The sequence below is a fragment of the Orbicella franksi genome, chromosome 14, assembly GCF_964199315.1.
Source record: "Orbicella franksi chromosome 14, jaOrbFran1.1, whole genome shotgun sequence".
Lineage (NCBI taxonomy): Eukaryota > Metazoa > Cnidaria > Anthozoa > Scleractinia > Merulinidae > Orbicella > Orbicella franksi.
Genome location: NC_138158.1, coordinates 7,524,266 through 7,545,048, shown reverse-complemented (window position 1 = coordinate 7,545,048; position 20,783 = coordinate 7,524,266). Strand labels below are relative to the sequence as shown.

The following is a 20,783-nucleotide window of genomic DNA, read 5'->3' as shown; positions in this document are numbered from 1 at the left end:
TGCATGAGTTATTATTATTTGTTTAAAATTAAAGGCCTCAGGATGTAGCAGCGTCTTGTGATTAGGTTAATCCCTCAGGTCTGTTTGGTTACGATGTACAGCAAAAGAATTTGCTTCACCTCAATAAGTGTAATATCAAGCCTAGTTTTATCAAGGTTTGATTTTGACAATTCGATCAGTAGCTTTGTTTATAAGAACTTCAGTGGAGCTGTTCCCAGCAAGACAGGTAAACATCATAGAGTCTGTAATAGTGGCTAACGGTAAAAGCAGATTGGTGGGTAATGTTTATGGACTCATTTTATAACAAGAACTAATTTAATGCAATAGCATCGCTTTATTCTGTTACCAGAATTGATCAGATTGATCATAGTTTCTTTGATTTTGACATCCCGAGAAACACATCAAATTAACATTGATTTTAAAAGCCATCCAAAACGAGAGGACACTTTTGAAGGTGAAACAACTAGACCTCTGTAACTCGCCAGAAAATCTGCAAAGTTTGGGAAGTTTCATTGCCACATAACTCTTTCCACGTCCGAAAGCCTTTTTTAGAAAGGGAATAGAGAGAGAGAGTACCTTAATTAGAAACATAAAATTTACTTCTGTTAATCGCGAAATCTGTGTTTTAAAACACACTGTCCCATTTTCCAACCAACAATTTCCACGAAGGACATTGTGTCCATTTTGACAGTGTACGTTTGTCGCATCCAACAAACTTTCTTGAACTCTACAAGAATTGTTTCATATTCAGTCGAAGGACCACTTTGGACATTCCAAAAAGTGGTCGCGTGCAACAACAGACTCGTTGTTTCAGCTCAGTATATGGCATTTTGCAATTGCTTAACGATCAATCGAGGCATTTACTGCATTTTAACGTTCTCTTTAATTTTAAACAGCACAACTGTCATTAAATAAATGTCAGACGTAAGTTTATCTTTTCAACGCAATAATTATAGGGAACATAAAATCTAGTTTAGTAGGATGATAGTAAATAAAGGGACATTTCATAGCCTAATATAACCCACAGCTGGAGCATCTCAACACCAATTTTGGTCTCACTAGAGCCAGGAGTTCAGGTAGTAGAGAGCCACATGTAAAACACATCAGAGCGCACGCTTCCGTCCCATTCCACTCACCCCCACAAACCGAGAGCCTGGAACAGGCTAATTTTGCAGCCGAGATAATTAATTCAAAATGTCCCATGCCCCAGAGGTTGCCCGAGGAGCCATGTTGAAGTTTCCAATAGGTCGGCCGCCGCCATGGAGTCTTCAGAAATGTCTGCACAATTTTCATACTACTACCTTTAGAAAAACTCCACAAAATATGAACGTTTTCAAATTCCCCTTATTTACTAAAATACTTACGACTACAGTATATTAAAATTCTCATGGAAACACAAATAACAGCAAGAATCACTGATTCAACAGTTCTAATTGCAACCACTTATCCCTGAAAAACTTTTAAAACGCACTGAAACAAAAAATCGTATAACTACCTTTCGCAACAACCCACGTTAAGACTTACAACAACACGGCGTAGTTTTGTCATGGGCAGCTGTACACAGGCTATTTTGTCACATCCTAGATGGGTATTAAAGGAGCTACGTCACCGTTTGAGCATCTTGAAAAGTTTAGCCTAAATTTTTCAAGTTCGTCGTTTGTAATCCGTGTTAATCTTCTCCATCCTTAACCGTCCTTGTTTCTTTATGGCCTATTATTATCTCTTTGGTGTTTTTCTATCTTAGTAAACTACGATTTTCAGGTTTCCTTAGCTTTAAAGGTCATTTTGCACATGGCCAAAATAACTCAAGATAGCGTGACTGAGCTCCTTTAGAAACAAGTTAGATAGCGGGTTGCTTTATGTTTTATTGTTAATTGTATTATTATTGATACAAATGATCCTCCCTACGGTGAAATTTCTTTACAACCGGGTTTTGTCTTCTTTTTCATCGCCCTGCAAAATCTCGTCAAGAAATAAGCACCACCCTCAAATCATGAGCGCTGCATTTTGAGTTTTGAGACGCGAAAACTGATTTCAAAAGGGCTGCGGTGCTTATTCGAGCAAACTCCGAAAGTAAATGTACACTAGGGTACGGTCATAGTCAAGCAGTTCAGTCTGGGATAGAGTTCTGAAATTAGAGAATTTAGGTCTACAGTAGAGTTAGCCAGGCACCTCAGATACCGCGTAATATTAGGTGCGAGTCGTAGCTATGTAAAGAGGGTCCCTAATAGGTTTGGCGGGATGCGGGGATTTGGCTTTTCTTTGAGGTGATATTTGGGATTCGAGCTGAAAACAGGGACGTCTGTAAATTCGAACCTGTAACGGCCACCTCTCCACAACGGCAACTTTTTTTGTACCATACATTCACTCTTGTTTTGACCTCTCTACAACGGCCACTTAAGACACAATTTAAGCGTGTTCAAACCGGCCAAAATGACCTCTTCACAACGACTGACAAACAGAGTATACAAAACCCCATTTTTGACTGGGCGTACAGCAATAAAAGTTCTCGAAACCTGTTCCGTGCCGTACATCGTCGGGTTGTACGGTACCATTTGACGAAAGGGAACATTAACTGTCTGTAGTATTTAAAAAAGCTTGCGGTTTATTAATTAGAAACTGAACATTTTGTTTCTGTTTCATATATATTTTTTCAAAACTGAAAACTTTTTACCCTCCCCTCCCTAATAAAATTGGTGTCATATTACAACCCTGCTTCTCCATGTGGAGAGGTTTGACTGTAACATTTAGCATTTATATAGGAACATTGTTTTTCCAGCCGAGGCTGAATATTCATATTTTTGCCGATTTTAGGATGAAATAATCTTGTGAATATTCTTAGATTATAGCGTATGACATTTCTGTTTTCGAATATATTTGGTGTCTGGATGCCGCATGGTGTTAAAGTAAGTTTGGAACCAGCCTGCAGGCATTAAAGCCTGTTATGACGCACACAACTTCCCAGTGCAGCAATAAATAACGTGATCCCGCGTGATTTCCTGGTTCCCGCGTAAACCGTGAAAAATTTTCGTGACGTTATGCGTTTTCCCGTGACGCGGAAGACACTGGTAAAGAGCAAACATGGCGACGGGAGTTTGCAGATTTGAGAGGATTATAAACTTATTTTGGTGCCAAAACCACGATTAATATGGCATCTATGGTATCATTTTACTTTTAAGCATATTTTCGTCGTTTGGTTGGATTTGGGGGCAAGGAAAATGGCTTTGACGGCTACAGAACACTGAAATGAAGACCACGTACGTACGCGTTTGATGCCGCTCACCAGCTCACTGACAATAGCCTGGCAAATTATTCTAAAGGTAAGCTTAAAAACAAAAGCTGCTGGTTACTGAATAATTTTTCTACTGGTGTTTTTCTGTTGCTATTACCTAAGTAAGCACTGAACTTGGTTGAATTACATTGTGAACACATTGCGCTTTTATAATTTATACAGCGGGAAATTCAAATTCTTACAACTGGCACGGGACCGCCGTGGTTTTGAACAAAAAGTGTCCGAGACTGACCTGTGTTTGAGCTTAAATAGGCTACAAAACTAAATCCCAACACCTTAAAAATCCTCTCGGACAATACTTAAAGTGGTACTATGACGAAAGTCGCATCTTTCCTATCGTATCCATTTTAAAACATAAGCAAGTACCCTGTGTGAGAAGAAAAATTCTGTTTACCATATTCAAATATCTCTTTTCGTTCCAGAGATATTCAAGTTTTTAAAATATGCAAATTAGCCCAGTGATGACATCATATACTCAACCAAATTTTGATAAAATAAGATGAAAAAAGACATCTCAGCCAATTTGTATCAGAAATGTTTGATTATTTGCAGTAAGATTCTACTACATGTGCTCCGCAATATGAGCTTAGCAGTTTGGTTACCATGGCAACATACTGGGTTCCAGACCTCCCCAGTATTAAAGGCATTTCTTGCCACCTTTGGTGTTCCATTTTGATATTTGCAAATTGTGCCTCATATGCTTGATCCAGCAAGCATATAAATATGTTAGCTCAAGTTTGTGGCCTCGTTTAATGTTTTGCGAGCTGAAAATCACCAACATATTGAAATCAAGTGGGTGGGGACTGGAAAAGAGTGAGTTGCCATGGGAACAGAATTTTTTACAGCCGTAGGTGTGTTTTCTGTAGAACTATTAGCCTACCAAGTTTCAATGGTCTGTGCCGCAAACTGACCAAGATAGCTCTATTTACATACTTGATATAAAATTGGGTTGAGTATATGACATCATCAGTCATCTCATTTGTATATTTTACACAGTTTTCAAACTTAAATATCTCCAGAACTAATGCAGATATTTGCAAATGGTAAACGGCGTTTTTATTCTTTCATTGAATTCTATGTGATACACCTAAAAAATTAAGGAGCAAAAATTTGATCATAGTACCACTTTAAGGTGCGAAAAGATGCTAAAAAAATAAAAGGTGCAAAAATTCTATTTTTTAAAAATTAGGCTTAAACACAGAGGATTTCCATCTAGCTATTATAGTTTGCTTTTTCATTTTGCATGTGGTAGCTCTGAACTTTTGGTTAATTATTTTAAAACTCTTGTATTTCGTTATGAATTTGAAATCCAGTGTGAACATGAACTAATTTAAATAGTACTGTGTCCATGTCCCTTTGTGCAAAATGAGAATTTTTATTAAACGCTGTGGCTAAAAAATTGATGACCGGCAGCCAGTCAAGGTTTTCAAATCACTAAATGACCGGCAGTCTGATATTTTTCTCAAATTTTAAGGAATTGAAGGAACCCATCCAATTCAAACTATCATATATGTCGATTAAGAACTGCCAAGCGATCCAGAAGAGCTGTATAGATTGCAAGTCTAACGCTTGGTTTACCGTCGGCTCAGAGAGCGAGACCATGGTTTTGACACTTCGGATATTTTGGATCGACTGCAGGTCATGGTTTTCAAATCACTAAATGGCCGGCAGCCTGATATTTTTCTCAAATTTTAAGGAATCGAAGGAACCCATCCAGTTCAAACTATCATATAATTATGTCGATTAAGAACTGCCAAGCGATGCAGAAGAGCTGTATAGACTGCAAGTCTAACGCTTTGTTTACACTCGGCTCAGAGAGCAAGACCATGGTTTGTGACACTTAGGATTTTTTTGGGTTGACTGCCGGTCATGGTTTTCAAATCACTAAATGACCGGCAGTCTGAAATTTTTCTCAAATTTAAGGAATCGAAGGAACCCATCCAATTCAAACAATCATATGTCAATTAAGAACAAGAATCTGCAAGATCGCTTTGCAGTTCTTATTTGAAATATAATTGTTTGGATATGATCAGTTCGCTCGATTCCCTAAACTAGGACTGCCAGTCATTTAGTGATTTGAAAACCATGACTGGCAGTCGACCCAGAAAAATCCTAAGTATCACAAACCATGGTCTCACTCTCCAAGCCGAGCGTAAACCAAGCGTTAGTCTTGCAGTCTATACAGCTCTTCTGGATCGCTTGGCAGTTTTTAATCGACATATGATAGTTTGAATGGGATGGGTTCCTTTGATTCCCTAAAATTTGAGAAAAATATCAGACTGCCGGTCATTTAGTGATTTGAAACCCTGACTGGCTGCTAGTCATTTAGCCACAGTGTTTATTAAAATGGCTCATTTTGTGGGTAGTGGGTTTTGTATGGAGAAATTAAGGTGACTGAATTGTCCCTGATCAGTTAGAACTGCATTGTTGTAGCAAGGAAATAAATTTTAGGAACAAAATGGATAAGGATGGCAATTGGTCTGTCCTGTTAAAAAGGGGTGGTGAATGGTTAATTCAGTCTGAGTTTGTGAGAAGGGGAGAATAGCATTTCCTTTACAATCTCAAGACATTTTGACTTTTTGAATTGCGAGACTGAGGCTTCAATAAGTGATTCAAATGCGTGCATGAGACATTGAGACTCTATTATGTTCAGTCGTCATTTACAAAAACAAATCAGGACTTTGACACTTCTTAGTCTTGCAGAAAAATTGAGACTCTGAGACAGTTTTGTGAAAAAATTGAGACTGCAAGACACACATACTGTAGTCACTGACAAACGCTGGTAATTGTAAAAGGGACAGGAAGGTGCAGATGATTCCTTTGCGTTTCAATTGATAATACTATAAAAGTTTTGAGTTCAGTAAATTTCTATCAGTATATTTTTGGGTCAGTCAGGGCTGTCAATATTATAAGATTTGAAGTAGGCAGAGATATGTAGAAAGTAGACAGCTATGGGGGCCGGAGGCCCAGGCCCCCCCACAGGCAAGGGTCTGGGGACTGCTGAGGTCCCCAGCGGGGTACAGGGACAGAGCCCTGTTGGGGGTCCAGTGGGGCAAACCCCCGGAAGCAAAACGAGTTTAACGTTTTGACATTGCCAAAAATTGCCTTTCCTCAGAGAAATTCCAACAAGTCTCACTTCTTGAAAAGAGCAGTATTAATGATTAGTCAGTTATTTTACATATTTATTCTCAGTAAGTTTTGAAGTAGATGGCTGATAAAAAATAGCCAGCCTTTTCCTGGAAACATTTTAAGGCAGGCCCTCTTATAAAAACAATAGAAGTTTTTGTCTACAAATGTTATGAATAAACTCGAGTTTGTTGGCTGGTGAAACAGTTCGATTGAATTTGTAGAATAAAGTATAAAGGAGGGAGATTTTCATTTAGTTCTCTGACATTTAAGGACGAGCTAGGGAATCTCAGTGAAAACTACCTCATAGGATTCCTACAGTGTTACCAGGCAAAGGTCATTCCGGTTCAGTTACTCTCATGAAATGCTAATTAATCGTATCAAGTTGTCTTGTGCAAAAAAATATGACACTTTTAGCAAACCTTGTGGTTGAAGTTTTAAAATGTTATACACTTATCTTTTGGTGTCTTAGAAACAACAGTGAAAAAATTATCCAGCAAAGCTTGTCTTCTCTTCACAACCATATTATAAATGTATAAGGCTTTTCAGTCACGGGCAAGGTCACACTGAAATGTTATGTAACAGCAGAGAGGAGTCCTGGTAACTACTCGGTACGCAGCGCGGACTTTGTGATATGATATATTGAGAAACCTACTTTGTCATTACTTTTCTTGGAAGAAAAGCCGGCAATTCGGAAATAAGATGCTTTACTTTTCACATTTCTACCAAGGAAATGAATATGCTGGTCAGACTTGTTCGGTATCTAAACTTTTGGTGTCATTTTGTGAGTGAAGTACATGTAGCCGGCGATTTTTATCAGAATACGTGGCGATGATCGCTGGCTGCCGGCTACTAATGACAACCCTGAGTCAGTTAATTATTCCAAGAGGTTTATTTTTCTATGTTCTATTTTATCATAAGAGCCAAGTGGCCCATCAGGCGGAAGCTTATCCCAGTTTCTGTAGCATGAAGTGACTAGGAGTATTTCTACTCCCCCCTGGATGGGATGCCAGTCCATCGCAGGGGACCTTACCCCCAGCTTTAAGTTTGCCGGTACCCATTTATATATCTGGGTGGAGAGAGGCACTGTGAGAGTAAAGTGTCTTGCCCAAGAACACGACGCAATGTCCCCAGCCAGGGCTCAAACCTGGACTGCTCCAATATTATGTATATAGAGGATATTACATTTTTCAACACAAGAAGAGAAATTTCAAATCTCTTTTTATTGTATAAAATTCTCACATTACATAGCAATGTTTTTGGCAATTTTCTAACAATTTCTGACCACTTTCCAAAGATTTCCGAAGATTTTCAAAAATTTGTCTGAAGGTCAGACAAAAGTTTCCAAACATTTTCTGAAGATTTCTGAATTTCTGAACTCAAGATAACTGATAGCCTGGATAGCAGTTGTTTCCTTTCCTTTTCCATGCGGAGAGATTGAACAAGCAATCGAGCAAGCGGGTGAACGAAGGAGTGTGCCTAGGATGAGAAAAAAATGGGGAGGGGGTGAGCAAGAAGGGGGAGGGGTGCAGATGGGAAGAAAAAGAATCACCTGCATTCAATTCCAAACATTTTACCGAACTCCGTTGGCTCACGAGCAGGGAGCAATAGTGCAATTTGATTGGTTAGTAGCCTGTCAATCAAAAAGTGGCATCAGAAATTTGACATTCATGCATATGTTGACATCCGGGACTGGACAAGATCAAAATACACATCACCGAGTGCAAGGAAACATTCAAATTTTCTGTTCAAGAAATGTTGAAAGATCTGTCACAAAGTGGCAAACACATTGATCTAAAACCAGAGCAAGAGTCTAGTCGGTGGACGGGATGTCCTTGCAATCCATTTATCAAATACTCGTGGGAGTGAAGGAGAAAAGTTCAAAAGCTTCTGGTCTGTCCAGTGTTAAATAGGGTTTACTGGCCTACACAACTCCTACGGCTCATGACATTTTGTATATTTGCCATTCTCTTTTCTGTCTCTCAACCTTTCTTTGCTTCACATGTGTTTATAAAAGGCACTTTATGTTGTGTTATTAGTAGGAATTTTAAGTAGAGTGGAGCCGTCAGACAGTGTTTTTGCTCATTTTTAGAGGCCCTATGTCTACTTGGGTACTGCTGTTATCTGCATGTCGCTTCACAGAGTTTGACACCTCTCTTGAAAATTTACCATGTGCTTACACTTTGTATTGGCTCATTTCTATTACAACATGTGTGTTAAAGTCTATAAGTATTGGCTTTCGAGGGAAAAAGTTTGACATACATATAATTGTGCACATCTGTTGTGCCGCCTGGCTTAGGTCGATTCAGTAGAACTGTTCACAAGTACAGTATGTTGCCTCTAGATTATATCACGATATCACAGATACATGTATCATCTCGTCCAGTTTTTCTTCAGAGACTGCCGTTTCTTTACTTTGAGAAAGCTATACATTTGTATAGAGAAGTTCTTATGTTTCTTGCATCAATTTGATCCAGCTTATGTATCTCCATTTTCCAAACTTTGTTTTGTTTTTAAATGAACAATGACAGGCGTGAAGCCTTATCATTATAGAATGGAAGAATATTTACATGCACTATTTGCTTTTAGCATACTCTATCAAGCTCATGCTGGGCACTTGTCAAAAATTATTCACCGGATGTTAATGATCATTGGTTCTCATGTGACTGTTGCTGCCTCAAGGGAGCGCGGCATATTTGGGGGCGTTCGGTAAAATGTCTGGGATTGATTGCAGGCGTTTCCTTTGTTCACCTCACCCCCTCCCCCTGCTCCTTATTTTGTGAATTTGCTTGCAGTTTTGTTCCCTTTGTTGCTTTTTTAGAGACGCCTGCTATGCAGACTAGATAACCAAAGATTACTGAAGACTTCCAAGGAAGTTCCGAAGATGTTTCGATCACATACCAACAAATTTAAGTGCATTTTAAGGGGAAGAATTTTATCAAACATGATATCACATGCTTTGAATGAAATGATAATTATCCTCACATGTGGGATATAGTTGTTATCGATTTGGTACCACTTGGTATACCAAGCAAGCTGAAATTCCTTTTTTTTCAAGCCTTGATGAAAACTAAAGAATTCAACTTTAGACACGGGACGTGCATTTAACCCCCCCTTCCCCCCCCCCCCAAACAGGGCCTTGCTTATACATCTCGTAGTTTACTCACCCCAGATAATTGAAGGCTTGCGTGCAAAAAGGGCGAAAATAGCATTTTGGGTCGATTTTTATTTTTTTGCAGGGTTGAGCTAATTTTTGGCCGACTGACTTGTTTTGACATGAAGAGCATCGTTGCGTAATTGTTTTTGTTGATTTGCCCTTCGTTTTTGAGAAATTACCTATGCAAAAAACCTCAGTTTTCCGAGCAGCATCTTTTGGAGCGAATCCTTCGAAGATGGATTTTGATGTAGCGCAAACTTAAATGGTTACTTTTAGCAGCTTCGACAGCACGGTTTTTTTAAATAGATGTTTTGATTTTTGAAAGAAGTAGAGAAAAAAAGAGATACCCTTAGAAAACCAGGTCTTTTGCATACGTTATTTTTTGAAAACAAAGTGCAAATCAACAGAAACAATTATGCAATGATGCTTTTCATGTCAAAACAAGTCAGTCTGCCAAAAATTAGCTTGATCCTGCAAAAAATAAAAATCAGCCCAAAATGCTATATACGCCCTTTTTGCACAAAAGCCTTCAATTTAAAAGTTTAGAGTGCATCACTTCCGACTGTTTTAAAATAAAATAACAGTTTGATTTGGATCTAAAAATGATGAAGTGGCTAAGAGATTTGATTATCTCCTCTGAATTCAGATCTCCAAATTGAAGCACTGGGAGGTTTATCAGTTTTAACCCTTCTCCCTTACTGTCACAGATAGAGTGAGGGGTTTCAAATTAAAGTTTTGGATATTTTATGGAATCATTAAGGCTATTGTTTGTTGTTGTGAAATCATGGCTGAACATGAGAGGACAGTACTATTTTTAACAGTAATTGTCTGACTTAAATGTTACATTAATGTGTACTATTTTCTTTTTTGTCAGGCTACTTGAGGAAGAGCTGGATTGATGTACAGTACATGTACGTACCAGATTAACAAGACATTACCTAGAGAAGATAAGGAAAGAAGGAAGGTTGCTAAAGACTGAAGTGGCAAAGAGACAGACCAAAAAAGAAAAACAATGGACTGATGCATGGCAACAGGTGCAACTGGAAGAAACCAAACCAGTTACCTTGACTCAGACCAGGTAAATACTGCAAATGACTGCAGAGTCATCCTGCTGTAACTCCAAGCAATGCCAGAACTGCTGTGACTATGAACTGCAAAGGTGTGGAAAAGAACCAGAGTTTTAAATTCACATTGGTGAATATCACGCTGGCCAACAAATAATTTGCAGGATAGCCAAATAATCAGCAGGATAGCCACTTGATTATTTCTCCTTCAGCTTGTCCTCTTAAGAGACTTTTCATTAAGGTGAAATAATGAGAATCAACACATTCCTGTTCTTGGCACAGACAAGCAACTGACAAATTAGACTTAAGCCGTATCCTGTGGGCAAAACTGCCAGAATGTTTATCTTTTCCAACTGAAAGAACCATCATGCCTGATTCTTGCATAAATTCGCTCATCATTGCTGGTGAGCTTTACATGTAACTCTCTCAAAGCCCAAAGTTGCTATTAAGTCTTTGTCTGCTGCCAATTTGATCAAAGTGTTCTAATGCTTTCTCTTAATGTTCTGACGGCTAACTAAGTATGCCTAACGGATGAGGAAAACGTTCTAACAGTTGCACAATTTGTTCTAACAGATGACTGGAGCCCTGTAACGGTTGTCTAACGGTCTACATCTAAGGACGTTTAACGATTGTCTAATGGTTTACATCTAAGGACGTTTAAGGGTTGTCTAACAGTTTTCATCTAAGGACTTTTAATGAATGAATAGCGTAGGTTTCAGTCCGATCTTATAGGCACATAATCCTGCCAAACCATCATTAGTCTTACACTCATGATTTTTAAAAAAATGAATCACAAAGTGCCAATTTCATCAGTTGTCGATGAGACAAACATTAAAAAAATACTTCCACGGTGAGCATTGAAAGCAAAACTTGGTGATATAAACTATCACTTCCTCATCGAGACAGACAAACTCAGAATTCGAGCCCATCGTGTGTGACGCGAACCTAGCATTGCTAAAGCCGCGTGTAAACAATTTAACTCGCCAGTCGGGGTGAACATTTTGTATTGTTTTACTCAAATGGATTTGTCGCTTGTACTTATTTTTACACAATGACTTTGTCGAGAGTTTTTTAAAAGTAACTGTTTTATCCAGCTGTGGATTCGCAAAAGATTACACTTTCTTGACAGAGCGTGCGAAAAGTGGTACCTTGTGAAGTCACGAAGTTAGTATCAAAGTGACAGGCATTTTTACAATAGCTGTCTAATTTCTCGCGTACTGATTGGGTCATTTTTATTATCAATAAGAGTACAGACAGATAAAATTTTAATTTATTCAAGCTTTCAAGTTCAACTTTCAGCTGTCAAACTGTCAACTTTTTAACCAATGAGGTTTTATGGACTTTTTCAAGTAGCCAATCAAAAAGCAAGAAAAGCTATTGACAATGCTCACGTCATTTTGAATAAAATTCACTTATCTTTGTTTATGGCAAGTTTACGGTGTCCTTTCTCCTCATTTATTCCTGGCATTTGACCATTTTGGGGTCTTGTTATTGTAAAAAACAAATTGGCATCAGTTTTTTATGCATCTGTCTTCTTATTGATGATAAATTGCATCATAACATCATCAAAGTCTACTGTGGAACCACTTGCATGCGGCTCGTGGTTCCCAGCCACTTTGACAATGTTATGACGCAATTTATCATCAATAAGAGGATAGACACACAAAAAACTGACGTCAATTTGTTAATTTGTTGGCACTGGTTTCATTAGATAAAGTTGTTTTTGTCACATACATGTAGTTTGAAATTGGTTTCTTCTGATTCAGAGTCGGACAACAGTCTATCAAAATATTCTTCTTTCCACCGGAATATGGCCATTTCTCACATCTTGGAAGATGTAAACAACTTTATGCAAATTTTTGAACCCGCACTTTGTGAATTGACACAGGAGCACAAGTTCTTGACACGTGATCAGTGTTTACTTTGCAGAACATCTTTATTCATTGCATGGCCATTTTGGTTGAGTTTTCTCCATGTTTGTTTCGTCCATTTATGGCACTTCTAAGGTATTTTTAACTTTCGTTTGGTCACGAATTACAGTAACAAATTACAAGCTCTTAAAACAACCGGACTTTGCCGAATAAATAAACCAGTTCATATAATGATGATCATTGTTATGATTTTACATGTCATTTCTGTTTTCAAAAGCAGCAAATGTGTCTAATGGATCCTAATGGCTTCTCTACCCTCGCTAATGGATACAGAGTTTTTGCTAACGGTTATGCTGTCCTGTCTAAAAGTCTGATGCTAACAGCTAATGGATATGTGTCTCTTGCTAACAGTTGCACTCTCTGTTCTAACGGCCTGATGCTAACATCTAACGGTTGGGCTAACGCCTCTAACATTTTTAAGAAAACTTTCTAACGGATGACTAACTGATGCTTAACGTTTTTGCCTGTCTAACGGATAAGCGTTAACGTATGTTTTCCCGTGCAGGGTCACAACTTAGAATTCTGTGGCCACCAGTAGCTGCAGAAGAGAACAAAAGAAAGTTCTTAAGGTTTAAGGCCGGACTCCTCAGAACAGTGTCTCCAACCGCTTCCTCCTCTCCCCCCCACCCCTTCTCCTCTCCCTTCCTGTCTTTTTCCCCCACCCCATCTCTTCACTCCCTCCTCCCATTTTATACCTGCTATGCAGGCTAAGAGATCCGTGGCATCTAAATAGACTGTGTGTAGAGAAACATTTTGACAAATTTACCCACAAACGTTTTAAGAGGGGCTTTGATCCAAAGAATGATCAGGGCTCGAAAAAAACTTGAATTCCAGCTTGCCCTTGGGACAAGCAGCTCTCAAATTTTGCTTGCCCTGGACAAGTCTCAGTTTACTCTTTTAATGATTAAGTTGGTGCACAACTTGCCTGATTACTTCACCATTAGGCAAGTGAGAGTGAAAAGTTACTTACCCAGAAGGAGAAACTACTTGTCCTGACGACCTAACAGCACTTTTTTCGAGCCCTGAATTGATCAATCAACTCTTAAATAAGTTAAGTTCGTTCGACATCTGTAAATGTACACAGTTACTGTGGATCATGTGTCAGGTCATAATCAAGAATCTTTTCTGAATGTTTTATTACACAGTCAACAATGGATGGACAGTGGAGAAGGCTGGAAAGACAGTGGACAAACCTGGATGGACAGTGGACAAACCGAAAACATTCAGACCTTCACCAGCCTGAGGTAATTGCTTGTAACTCTTTTTGCCAGTTATCCTGATCAAATTTCAGGCAAAGTAATGTCAGCCTGGTCAAATACTCATAGCTCATTACTTTGGAAAACCTTACTACTGACTCTTAAATACAATCATGTTATACTACCAACTGAGTAAAAAAACTAACAAGAATTCAAGGCTTTCCATTCAAGTGGAGCTCTGAAAATTAAGAACAACATTTATTATATAGACATGAATGTTTTACTGGAGAATACAACCCTCGTAAAATTCATTATAAATTTATGTCCAAGACTGTATTGACGCACTGTATTTTCCATATCCTCACTAGTGTAGATATTGATGATGTCATTTTGCCCCATTGCATTACACTGCTGTCAAACCTTACCAAACGCTGGTTGAAAGATGGCGAAGGATAGGGAAATCTTTTTAAGGATTTAATTTACTTCTTTGCTCGGGATTTAATTTTGGGAACTCAAGACTTTGTAAATTTTTAGGTCTCTTAAATTTAAACACCTGAAATCTCATTTGTATTTATTTTACATCAATTTGCATGTAAATTTTAGAATTATATTGAACTTCGCAGTCTTTATATGGGCTAGCTAGACTTATCTTTTTACTGCCTTTAAAGGGAGTGTTTCACGGTTCAGCGCATGTCTCTAAATTAATATACTTTTGTTCACTTCTTATCAGTGTTATTGCTTTAAAAACTCACTCAGATGTAGTTTAGTAATCACATGCTATAGTTAGTCATGGCAGGTACATGTACATTTATAGGGCTCCACTCGTGCCAGAGCTCTGCTATAATATGCCTGCATTGGAGGCTAATGATTAGACGATATAATGAGCCCTTAAAACAAACAGCTTTGCAAGAGTCCAAAACAGGATAGAGTTTGTGTAGCATGGGTTAGCAAGGTCTACAAATGAGTTGAACTAAGCAATGCACAGTCTTACCAGTAGGCAGTCATTAAAACTAGGTACAGGTAATTAGTGGATGAAATTAAATTATTAATAAGTAATTTTTATTTTATAATAAATGACTTGTAATTACAATGTTGTTGTTAAACAACATGACAATCCAAACAACTGGTAAAAATATTTATCTTTTTTTGGTAATTAATGCTTAACATGGGATTCCACAATAACTTATCCTTTTGCTTGTTTCGTCACAGGATGCTAGACAGCAGAGATCATCACCAGACGGCATGGACTTGGAAAGACAAGAAAATGGGCAACAGGCCAGACACAAAGGAGGATGCTTAAAGATTGGCTACCAAGACAAGACAACAAGATGGTTTATTAGCTAAAGTAGTTTGTCTATTTAATTGAGTATTTCCTATTTTGGCCCAGCCCGGGAGGCCTTTGAACGTGGGGTACAGCTGGCCTGGGGTTTTCCTCCTAGGGGCAAGTGGACGTACGGGGAGGTTTTTCACCCAGCTGTTGTTCCACAACCCCCGTTCAGGTTAGTTGGTTATTTGTTTAGCTTGATACAAACATAGTCTTAAACTAGATTTTCATAATAGACTCTTGGCAAACTGCTTGCATTGGTTGGAGCAAGTCAATCTGATGAACTCAGACATCACAAACTCACAAGAACAAGTAACTCTCAACCGATACCAACGACTACTTTTCTTTCACCCAACAAGTTGCTTTTTCGTGACCTCAACAAACTTTAACTTCAAACAGAACCAACACAAACTTGACTAACAGCAGATGGATTGAGACAACACAACATCTAACACTGACAACTTTACACCTTACAGATAATTTATTGGAGACCTGAGCAAACCAACCAACAAACTTTAATGTTAAACAGAACCAACACAAACTTGACTAACAACAGATGGATTGAGACTACAAAACATCTGACCTGTAACTTTACACACTACAGATGACTAACCAAACTTTAGTTTTAGACAGAACCATCACAAACTTGACTAACAACAGATGGAGTGAGACTTCACAATATCTACAACTGACAACTTTACACCTTACAGATGACTTATTGAAGACCTCAACAAACCACACAACAAACTTACACTTCAAACAGAACCAACACAAACTTGACTAACAACAGATAGAGTGAAACTACACAACATCTAACACTAACAACTTTACACCTTACAGATGACTTATTGAAGACCTCAACAAACCAAACAACAAACTTTAACTTCAAACAGAACCAACACAAAATTGACATTGACCTTCTCCCTAACAGCAGATGGATTGACACTGACATCTGAAGCCAACAATTACTTACATCTTGAAGATGACTTATTCACACAAAAAAAGATGACCTATTTACAACCTCCACAAACTGCCAAACAAACTTTTATTAACTTCAGACAGAACAAACACATTTACTTGATGAACATAATACTGTAGATAGATTGAGACCAGCAACTACTTACATGTGACAACTGACTTAATTATCAGGACCTCAACGAACCTAAAAACTGCACCTGCATGACTCTAGGACTTCATTGTAAAATGAAGAGACTGTCATTGATACTGCAGACTACTACTGACTGCTGCCATGTACCACGATCACCAAAACTACAGAAACTGCACAAGCTGCATACCAATGCAAGGATCAGCATTGAGTCAGATAATGTTATTATTATATGTAGATGTGTGTGCCACCATTGTTCAAACAAGTGCCTTTTTTGAGCAAACCACCCTAGCTGTATACTACTGCATGCGATTAACTAGGTCATTGATAGGGCTCAGAGATCTCTGTTACTGTATGTAGTTTTCACTCTGGTATGCTTTAGAAAATTATTTTTATTTGAAATAAATTATTCAAGATGTTGTTGTTTGTTTCATGATGTAGTCCCTTAGGATGTAGATTGCAGTGTTATGACTGCTTACTGCTGGTCTTCATCATCTTCACCTGACAATGAGGGCTAGCAGGAAGTAGTTAAGCACCACCATCTGCATCCTATGGGAATACATTGTGGGACAGACAATAACTCGCTTTACATTGACCAGCCACCATCTCTTTCACAGTAAATTTTACACTTTTTTTTGGATGCATATTCTTGAGAGAACTACATGCTGCAGCAAAGATCTCTGACTCCATTTAATGAACCAGTTAGTCAAGAAACCCATTCCATTTGGCTGATTTGAATCCATTGCTCGGTAAATTAATTTTTACTTTTGCACTTGTTTGTTCCATTTGAGGTAGGGTTGAAGTTTCCCGCATAAGAGTCCCTTGAGCAGTGTTTTTTTAATTTTCCCTTTACTTAGTTGTGTGAAGTACTGTAGTGAGTTTCTCTGAGACAAAATCTCAAGAATTAATTGTTTACAAAAGTTGACTTAAAGTTGTCACACAATCTGAAAAATTAATCATAAAGAAACAAACCAGTATAGCGCATATCAATTTAAACCATAATATCAACCTAGAAATTCTCTTATCTCATCTCTACACCTTTCTTATAGGTACTGATTGATCATTAATTTTTAAGAACATTTGAAGACAAAATGTTTTGTGATGCATGATCATTTGCTCAATTCTCACGATGTGCCTGCTTCACTTTGTGAGGAGAAACTAGTTGCTGATCATTTTGGGGGCTTAATTGGATTAAACAAAGATTGACAACAACAGATCATGTTCAACTAAATTTCAGTACAGTTTATTTGTTTGATTTAAAATGCATACTCTTTACAAAACACTATAGATACACATATGATGTTCAGTTAAAGAAACAAACAGGAAGCCAGTTATAGTAGCTACTAAGCAACTTTTGTCTTTTGAGCACATACTAAGGTTTCATTCTTAGCCTAAACTTTAAGATTAGAGGGTTTCAGCACAGTCAGCACATGTACAGGACACCCAGCTTTCCACTGTTCAGCTTACCATGAAGTTTGCTTCATTACGGGCTAAGATAAAAACTCTTAGAATTTAGCTAACACATTCTTCACCGCTCAAAGGGAAACTTGCTAATTCATTGATTGTCATTTACGTGTGTTTTTTTAGAATCAATTAATTTAACTGATGACCTCTAACAACAATCAACATCATGCTGCCATGCAAACTTATTACCTACTGTAGCTTTGATAAATCTTAAACTAATGTTTGTATTTTGAAATGTTTTGTCGAAACTTGTTTATTAGTTTAAGCCATTGATTTGTTGATTTTGAATATGCAGGCAGTAATTCAAAAATAATTTCCTTTTTTCAATTGCTTTTTCTATTTTAAGTGCTTGGCAACTTGATGGTGGTTATTTAATTCATAAACAAGGGAAGCATTTAATATTATAAATATGATAATCTTAAGATAGTCAGACAAATATTTTTTATTTTTCAATTTATATCAGTTTGGATAAGAATGATTTCATCTCCAAAACTTGGCCTGGGTAAACAGACGTCTTTTGCATTCCATGTTCAGTTGTCATAAGGACAGGAAGAGGGGTGCAAAATGACATCTGATAATTAATTATTAGGCTGCTACAAAATTCAGCAGCTTTGTATTGGCAATTTTCCTATTTTAATGACACTATTGTAATACTGGTAATTATAAATGCTTCCTTTGTTTATATTAGTTTACTTTGTACATATTATAAGTAGATCTGCAAGCTCATTAGCCCAAAATGAAATTACACATGCATAGAATTAGCACTTATTTTCAAGAAGAACAAATTAGGTTGTCGCGACTAACTAGGTGCAATGAGAGTCTTATTGTTGCCACTCCATCATATTTACCTTCTTGACTGAATTTATTACTTTCAAGACTTACCAAAATGTTCATTAATTTGCAAATGTTATATGCCTTAAGCCAAAAAAATACGACACTAGTCGATTGCAGAAAAGGATTGGTGGCATCTCACTGAAAGAGAATCAACCATTTTTTTTCACTTAGGAGTTTTTATAGAATTAGGCTACTTTTTGTGTTCCAAAGTCTTTAAATTTTTCTTTCATTTCATTTTCAATTTCTCATTTTTTGATTCAATTATCCTGGCTAATGGTAATATTTAATATTAAGATTAGACAAAGTAAGATCAACAGTCTGCATTTTTAACTTAAGTTATTGCTTTTTCTCATGTTTTCCTGTAATTTTAGTAATTTACAAACAGCATCTTGATGTTTTCACGTACATGTAAGTATAAAAAACATTTTTGCTAAGCCTCATAAAAAATGATCCCAGCATTAATTACACAACTTTGATTCATAATGCAGACTGTTGATGAACATCAATTTATTTTCATTTGATTTGCACAGATTGCTTGGTTCTTTCTTGGTGTTGCAAGTCGTCATATTTTAAGGCTCCTTTAGGCCTCCTTTAAACTTTTTTTCAATTTATATCCTTCACAAGTTGTAGGGAATTTTTTGTACTGTTTTCTTTGTTATGCTTGTAGGCATTTTTTTGCTTTGCACCCTAAACACACACAACACGCTCACAAACTAGCTTAAGGTTTCAATCTGGTGTTATTTTTTCCTTGACATGTATCACCAAGAAACAGCCTTTTTTTCTTTAATAATTTAGTGATAATGCTAATGAGCTTGCATGTATCTACTAATTAAGTTGGTAAGTTCTTAATTAATTCCAGGACAGAAGGTGGCACACACATCAAGACCAAAGATTGTTCATATTCAAATCTAGCCAATCACGTCCCTGCTGGGTTGTGGAAACTCTGCCTCTGAGAAGGTGTGTGTTTCTGATGTCCTCTGAAATATTCCAACTGAGAAATCCTGGGAAACTTTATCTGATCCTGTAATTCAAGCTGGGGACAGTTGGGCACTTGGAAGAGTTGGCCGTTTGCTCTCAAGTGGGGTGGACAGTGTGAAGGAAGGTGAGAGTTTGCTTTTCATGTCTTTAGGGTTTCACTTAATTTGTCACAATACCACACCATCAATTTCGGCCCAGCAAGATGCTTGTTTGCAGTCAATGTATCAGGAAATGTTCCACAACCGAAGATGTAAAACAGGAGTGCTGAATTGTGGGGCTCAAGGAAGGTGCATCTCTAGAGGAAGCATAGACAGAGGAGATCACTGAATTTCATCGGTCTGACCTGATTGGATTTTCACAAATGACATTAAATTGAGCTGAGTTACTGGGGGTCTCTCTGATTGAGTTGCTACTGGGTCAGGTTTTCTCTCTTTTCTAGGTTTTCATTAAATAAACTTAAACTTTAAAATACTAAAATTAAGTCCTATAGGCCTTATTGTAAACAAAACACATCATTTTGAAAAAATTTATTACTAAGCATTTTCTTAATTCATTTTCATTTTCTCTTTTAAGGAATTTCAAATGACTAAATTATTTTCATTCTCTGTTTTCATTTTCATATAACATAATTTTATATTTTAACAAAAATCTCTCATTAGTTTGACACTCCACAAACTTTAGGGAGGCTAAGCACCAACTTTTGGCACCTGGGTCTCTGGGACTGCCTTGGAAACCAACATGAGCTGTGATTGGGTCAGCTGTTGCCTCGGTAACCATCAAACAATTATAGCTCATGCTAGTTACCAAAACACTCCCAGGAATCCCTGTGCTGACAGCTTGTGCCTAGTCTTCCTGAGGTTTCTGGAGTGTTTGATAGTTATTCCTATTTGTCAATTGGCTATTTATTAGAAGCTAAAATATATAATAGGGGTTTGAGGAGTAATTCTTCACTGGTAGGCTGGTTAACTGTTAAGTAAATCGGTGACATTCCATTTAACAGTTAATTAGTCTGTCGATGAAGGGTAACTCTGAAACATCTTACATTGATTCTGAAGTGTTTGATAGTTATTATTCTCATTTGTCAATTGGCTATAAATTCATTAGAAGCTAAATTATATAATAGGGGTTTAAGTAATAATTCTTCACCGGTAGACTGGTTAACTGTTAAGTAAATCGGCGACATTCCATTTAACAGTAAATTAGTCTGTCGATGAAGGGTAATTCTGAAACATCTTACATTGATCATTATTTTAAGTACTTAAGTTAATACAATTTCTAACTAACCTAAGTAATCAAACAGGAATTTAATACT

At 37.4% G+C, this 20,783-nt stretch overlaps 1 long non-coding RNA gene across 1 annotated transcript; it reads left to right on the top strand.

The window, feature by feature from the left end:
* Positions 1 to 2,750: 2,750 nt before the first annotated feature.
* Positions 2,751 to 19,048, top strand: LOC145467056 (uncharacterized). Its single transcript, XR_014042014.1, has 4 exons — positions 2,751 to 3,320; positions 10,450 to 10,653; positions 13,716 to 13,814; positions 14,976 to 19,048. It is a non-coding gene; the product is annotated as an uncharacterized LOC145467056 (long non-coding RNA).
* Positions 19,049 to 20,783: the final 1,735 nt, after the last annotated feature.